Here is a 7,157-nt window from a genome sequence, read left to right on the forward strand (position 1 = left end):
AAACAAAAAAACAAAAATCCTTGAAATGAAAGAAACAATAAACCAAATTAAAAAGTTCAATTGAAAGCATCACCAACATATTAGACCTCTTGGAAGACAGGACCTCAGACAGTGAATTCAACATATATAATTTTTAAAAAGAATGTAGAACACACAGTGTAAAGAGTATGAAACCATGAGCAGAACATTCAAGAAATATGGCATAAAAAGAATAAAGGTTTTTATTTCTAAGGCATATACATTGTCAAAATCTGCAAGAAAATATTCTTCAATGTAAAACTTCAAAGTATAAATATGAACATCCTCACACAATTAAACTTCAAGTCAGGATATTTTATAATGGGCTTATAAAAATTAAAGAAATAGTCTTATTCTTAAGTTGCAAACAGCTGGAGCTGGTGCAATGAAGTGAGTTTAGTGATCCTTAGGATGCAAGGGTGTCTTGTGGTTCTGATGGTGGTGGTCACTTCAACCTATATGCATGATGAAATCGCAGAGAACCACATACATAAGAGTTATAAATCTCCGAATTTCCTATGTAATGTGAAAGTAATTGGGGTAACTCTTTCATCCTTATAGGAGATAGCTACATAAGCTGGAAAACAGATAAAGGCTCTAATATAATTATAACCATAGCTAAAAATGCTTTTATTTAAAAAAAACATTTTTTCAAAGTCTTGTTAATTCAAAAGTAGGACATGTCCAGTAGAATTTGTACTTTAGATTTTGGATTTTCCTTTGTCCTGGGCTAGCAATATGCAGCACAACACCCTCTTGGTGGGGGCAGCAGCAGTGAGTGGCAGCTCCCTATCAGTGACAGGATCATCAGGGGAAGCAAGCAGCACGCTGCAGAGCACTGTGCTTCTAGGCACGTGGTGTGGTGCATGCATTTTCAATTTGAGATGTTTTCATTTATGGTGGGGTTAAGTAGAGGAGCATCTATGATGCCAACTGGGCAGAGTTCAGGGGGCAATTGAACATTTCTCATATGAACTCTTATGGGACTTCCTTTATAATGTATGGAAGAATGGCAATTTAAATAAGTTAGCTAAGAAGAAAGGTGACATTGTGTGAATCAGTTTGGCCTGTTAATTTTTTGGAAAAACAAGTTTTATCCATCAACACATAATCAAAACTTCCAGTCTCCCAAATACATTAAAAATATATAGTAATCACAGCAATTTGACAATCAAATTTCACTCTAGTTGGAGCTAGAGCTTTTTATATATTTGAACTCAACTTGTTTTTACAATTTCTTGCTATACAAATTTTTCCCTTTTTAAGGCATAGCTACATTGACAAAATCTGCAAGAAAATGCTCTTCAATGTACCACTTCAAAGTATAAATATGAACATCCTCATTCACTTAAGCCTCAAGTCAGGATTTTTTAATAATGGGCTGGTAAAAAATTCTTAAGTTCTAAACAGCTGGTGCTGGTGCAAGGAGGTGATTTCACTGATCCTTAGGATGCAAGTGTGTCTGGTGGCTGTTGTGGTGGTCGTCACATCAACCTATATTCATCATGAAATCACAGAGAACCACATTCAAAGAGTTGTAGGGGAGTGGTGTGGGAAATCTTGTTCTCAGCCTTTTGATACAAATTCTTCTAAAGATGATTCATATTTGCTTCAGGTCTACTTTGTGAACTACTTAAAGAAGCCATGATTAGTCCTTTCTTTTCTAATTGTAAATTGCTTGAGATTTTAAAAGATAAACCTCATGTTTCTATCCTAAAGGAACGTGAAAATCAAATAAAGAAGCTGAAAATGAGAGAAAATTTAAAATTGAAAGAAAAAGCTGATCTATATAGCCACTAGGTATTTTGTCTTCACTTTTTATTTTTGTAAATTAAGATAAAGGATAAATCAAAAGTTTCCAGCTCAAGTTAGGTGAAAATCGAGAAAAAAAAGTAGTATATATAGCAAATACTTCTCTGACACCTGCAGCTTCTAAAACCATTGAGAACATTTTATCAAAATTAATTGCAAGTTAAACTATAAAATATTAAATTGATTTATATTAAAATTTATTTAAATTAATTTTACCAAATTAATTTTTTAAAAATTCAATAAAAATTTAAATATAAATCAAAATTAAATATAAATTAATTTATGAAGTTCATAAATAAAATTAATTGATTAAATTAATAAAATAATTTAAACGATTAAAAGAATTTTAGAAATTATCTACTAAACTTCATGTTCAGTCCCTCCCACTGTAATTTTCTTTTAGTAGTTATACAGTGCTTTCTTTTATAAACTAAAGAATTCACAACTTTGCTACATCACATTTTGTTTTCATATAGCCCAAATTCTGAAGTATATATCTTTTTCATATGGGTTGAAGTTTTCTTCTTTTCTGTTATATAAATGAGTCATTTTTATCTATAGTTATTATTGCTGTTGATTACCTGATAATAGAAGAACAAAATTTTAATAAGTGCTACAGCAAAAAAATACACACCAAAAAAAAAAAAAAAGGAGGGAGGGGGAGTCAAAATACCTGGTAGCTCTTTATAGCAACTTTTTAACTTTTTTCTTTTTTCCTGCAAATATATGACTTCTTTTCGAAAAGGTCACTTTGTAAAAAGTACAAACGTGTTTATGGCTTCTTCAAAGTGCGAAATCATCTCTGGCTTGAGAATCACCTATTACTTATAAGGTCCTTTAGTACAACCCTGGCGCTATTGTTGGGGTACACTGGCAATGGTGTAAAGGTGGGCATGAAGTCTGCGATGGGATTCAAAAGGGGATTCCCAGATCCACCAGGTCCAAGTCCAGCTAGGCACAGCCACAGAACGCAGTGTCAAAAATGGATTCACAGCCGCTTGCTCTTCTACCAGCTCTGAATTCTGCTGCATCTTTCAAACTTCTTGGTACATTCTCACCTTCCTTTCTCCTACCTCTGGAGTCTAGATGTTTCATGGCATGAGCAGAAAGTTTGGGTGGTGGAACAAATGAAGGAGATTCTGTTTCCAGAAATTTAACAAAAAGTTCTGAAAAAGAACTATTAAGTGACATTGCTCATTTGGTCTCAAAGATGTGCTGGGAACATTTTTTGATCCTCCTCCAAGCCAAGGAGTCATCCACTTAGTAACACCATCATCATCTCCATTCAACAACTGCTCCATTTCCTCCTTTTGAATGACCAGGATGCTTCCCATTAACTGTTACACTTCATGACGCTTACTTTTTGGTGTCTGGAAAAGCCCAATGAACAGGTTTCTCCTTTGTCCACTTTTCCTTCTGTGCCATTTTCCGAGTTCATCAATTTCTTTTGTGCATCATTCAACATTTCTTGTTGGAGCTCATTGTGCTTTTTAAGTCCTTCAATCTGTTCTTCCTTTAGATGTAACTGTTGTGAAAGTCTGGTTGCTGAATCCAACACACCATTGGCTTCATCCAAACGTTCCTGTAATAATAATAATACTTCTTTTTCTAGATTTTTTGCCTTTTCCTTCCATTTGGTTATATGTTGTCTTTCCTTTTCTAATTCAGCTGAATACACAGCTTTTTCTTCTTGTTGGAAATGCTCCAGAACCATTTTCAGGTTAGTTAATGACATGGCATACTGCTTTCCTTGTTCCTGGTAGAGCAAAAGCTGCAGTGCATTCTCATCCCTCTCTTGGGAGAGTAAACACTCCTGTTTCTGCAGGGACTCTACCTGCACACTGGCTTGATGACTTGCATTAGAAGAGGAGAGCAGCTTTTCCTCCAATAGTGTGACTTTCTCTCTCAGGTTCATCTCTCTCTTCTCTGCAGCCCAAATTTCCCAGGTGTAAGAATCTTCTGATTCTAAAAGATGGCTCCTCAGTCTTTGTACCTCCTGATTTAAATGTAATTCTTTGTCATGTAAGTGTTGAACCTCTTGCTGGAGAGCACTTTTTCCATCTATTTGTTCTTTAGGGACAAGGTGAGTTGGTCTGTCTACTGCTGACACAGAATGGTCTTCTCCTGCATTGATTCAACTGCATTTAAAAGCTGATTTAATTCCCCAGCTTTGCCCTGTTCTTTTTCTCCTAACAGTTGCTCAAAGGCAAGCGCTTTCTCTTTCATTGACTGGTACCTGAACTCTTGTTCTCCAGCATCATAGAGAATTTCATGTTCATCTCTTGTAGTGCTTGATACTCCGTTTCCTTTTCTTTGGATGTTTCTATTATTTTTTCATTCTCCCCTTTTAGTTGAGAAATGTCCATTTCTAAAATTAATATTCTCTTCTTGAGGTTTGTTATTGCTTGCCTCAACAACTCATTTTCAATCACTTTGTTAGTGAACTTTACATTTGAAGAAAGTAACTGATCACTTTTGGCTTGGATTAAGAGGTCTTTTTTTTCAGTAATTTTGTAACAGATCTTGTTTTACCTTGAGCTCTTTAATTTTGGAATCTGTTTGTTCATGTTCTTTCTTTTCTCTCTTGGAGGTGAGAGCAGTTACATCAGAAAACCTGTGGTTATTCTCCTGGAGCTCCTTAATGGTGGCCTCTTTTTCTTGCAGTGATTTTCTCAGCTCTTCGACCTCTGCTGACTGGGAGTAAGTGATGAGGTAGACAAGAGCTGGGGTGGAATAATATCAAGTTTTCCTAAAAAGAGATCTTTGCTGCTGCAAAGTTGCCCTAGGCACTGCTGCACCTGGCCTAATTTGTGCCCAAAATGTTTGAGTTTGGTTTCCTTCAGCTCATAACAGTGGATGAGGCCAGTGTAATCTGCTTCTAATTTAGAACTGTTATCACTGACAACCAAAACTTGGGCTTCAAGTTGAAGAAGGTCTTCCTCATATTGGGCTGACTCATGATGCAGATTTTGGATGGTTGTAATTACCTGTCATTTTCATTCCTCCTTTTTTTCACTTGCTGTTTTAATTCATCACGTTCTTGTAGGAGCTCCTCGAACTGATGACTATTAACACCTCGAACCTCATGACTAGTGCCAGTGGTTCGTAAAACTTCCAATAAAGTCTGAGATTTCTGACTTATTGCATCTATTTCAATGTCTTTTTCTCTAATGATATAAGATAAATTCTGCAGAGTTTCTCTAAGCGTATCTTGATCACTATTTTCAAATTTGGTGGACAATTTTTTATTTTCTTTTTGAAGCTGATGAGGGCTGCTGCTTTGGCAGTGACTGTATCCTTCATTTTCTGATGTTCTGTTTGCAGTGGGGTATTTTCTTTTGACTTCTCATTCAAAACAGCTAATATTTGTTCTCTTTCCATAGTGAAGGTCTGCAGTTGCTGCTAAAGGGTAACGACATCCTGTGTGTAGGAACCTGAATAAATTTTAGCCTGAAGAGCTTGTATCTCCATATCTTCCTGATGGATAACTTGAGTGAGTTTAGCAACTTCATCTTTGGACAGCTGATCAATCTGTCTGGTTAAATATATGTTCTTTTAATTTAGAAGTTGAATCTCAAGTTCTCATTCTTGGATTCCTTTCACTAATTTTTCAGTTTCATCAGTTTCGTAGTTATACAGGTCGTGTTTTTCACTTCCATTTTCTATAGGAAGGCTTTTTTTTTTTTTTTTTTAGTTTCTTGAAAACTATAAGAATTGTCTGCTGGAGTGTTGTGTGTGTGTTCCTGCAAATGGCCTTTTATTTGTTCACTGGTTTTCCACAAATTCCCAATTTCCTCATCTTTCTGCTCCATCACAGAAGGCTGCAATTGACTACATTCCAGCTTCAGGGTTTCACACTGTTCAATTATTTGTCGCTTCTCCACACTGAGCTGCTCTTTTTCTCTCTTCAAGGTGTCTCTGTCATTTTCTGCCAAAGATTTATTTATATCTTTTATTTGATCCTCAAGTCTCCCATCTTTGTTGCAGACTCTAATTTCTCAAGTTTGTAGAACCTGAATAGTTTTTTTCCATCTCACTGATTTTAGACTCATCAGTTACTGTAACTCCTGAGTCACCTTGTTGTAAGTGATTTTCAAGTTTTTCAGTCCTTTCTTCATAGTCATTTAATTCCTCTCGATACCAGCGACTTATCTCTGCCAGTTTCTGTTGATGTGCATTCTGCAAAACTGACATTTCCTCTTGATGATGATTGAGGTCTTGACTTCGGTTTTGTTCAAGTACCTTAATAGTATTTTGTAGTTTGCAGATTTCACTTTGATCAGAATTATGTGTTGCCTGTGCCTGAGCTATATCCCTCCAATGGCCAACTTGAGATTCAAGTCTTGAAATTTCAATTGACAGTCTGTTTATTTCTTGTTGTTCTAAAATGATGTCACTGAAGTCCATGTCATCACCAGGAAATCTGAACCATGACTGATTTATTACCGAATGAAGATGGGGCAGTGGTTGATGGTGTAACACCAGCTCCTGAATGTACTGACTGCAGTGTGGACAACTCATCTTGTACTGCAAACTATCTTGCTTTAAGTTGCCTGCTTTCTACTTCTTTCTCTTCCTGTTCATTTTGGTAATTTGCAGATTGATGTTGGATCCATAGCTCGGATGCTGCATACCTTTCTTCCAGGTCAGCACAATAGTTTTTAAGCCTTTCATTGTCATATCTGATCATCCATTTGGTATCTTCCATGTTCTTTCTCCAATAATTAGGTAAACCGGCTTCTACATCCTCGAAATCATTGAGAACCTCATCCTTGGTGACGTTGGAGATAAGGCCAGTGAGGGAAACCAAGCTGCCCCCTACCTGACCCAAGGAGTGGCCCAAGCCAGAGCCTAGGTCTTTAAACCAGGACGACATTTCCACAATTTCAGTGAGCCATTAGACCCACTCTTAAAACCACCTCAATCTCTATCCACTTGCTCTGAACCTCCTTGAGCACTGCGGGGTCAATTATGACCCAAGCACTAAGAATTCCGCAAAGGCAGAGCTCCTGCCAACCATTGTATTCGGCCTGGAAACTCAAGAGTTCTGGCCTGGGCTTGCACCAGTGACTTGGCTCCAGTGGCCCAGTCACCCCCAGGTGGCCTTGGCTTGTTTCCTCCTCTTTCTGCCCTAGGGCTTGGGTGACTTCTCCCCCAGCGTTGGTGACTTGCCCCAGCTTGTGGGCTGCTCCTGCCACCTGGGTGCTGGTGGCCATATCACCCCTACCTCATTCCTCATGATAATAAACTTGAAACTTTTCCACTAAGATCAGGAACAATCAAGGGTATCCTCTCCTACTACTCCTTTTTAACATCTTACTCAATAA

The 7,157-nt window shown here is 37.2% G+C and overlaps 1 pseudogene across 1 annotated transcript; it reads right to left on the reverse strand.

Moving 5' to 3' along the window:
- Positions 1 to 2,644: 2,644 nt before the first annotated feature.
- On the reverse strand, positions 2,645 to 6,351 carry LOC308643428 (thyroid receptor-interacting protein 11-like; annotated as a pseudogene). The gene is made up of 3 exons: positions 5,868 to 6,351; positions 5,600 to 5,758; positions 2,645 to 5,492 (listed from the first exon to the last, which is right to left on the reverse strand). The product of its transcript is annotated as a thyroid receptor-interacting protein 11-like (transcript).
- Positions 6,352 to 7,157: the final 806 nt, after the last annotated feature.

This window comes from Spermophilus citellus (assembly GCF_964194105.1).
Source record: "Spermophilus citellus genome assembly, chromosome: 3".
NCBI lineage: Eukaryota > Metazoa > Chordata > Mammalia > Rodentia > Sciuridae > Spermophilus > Spermophilus citellus.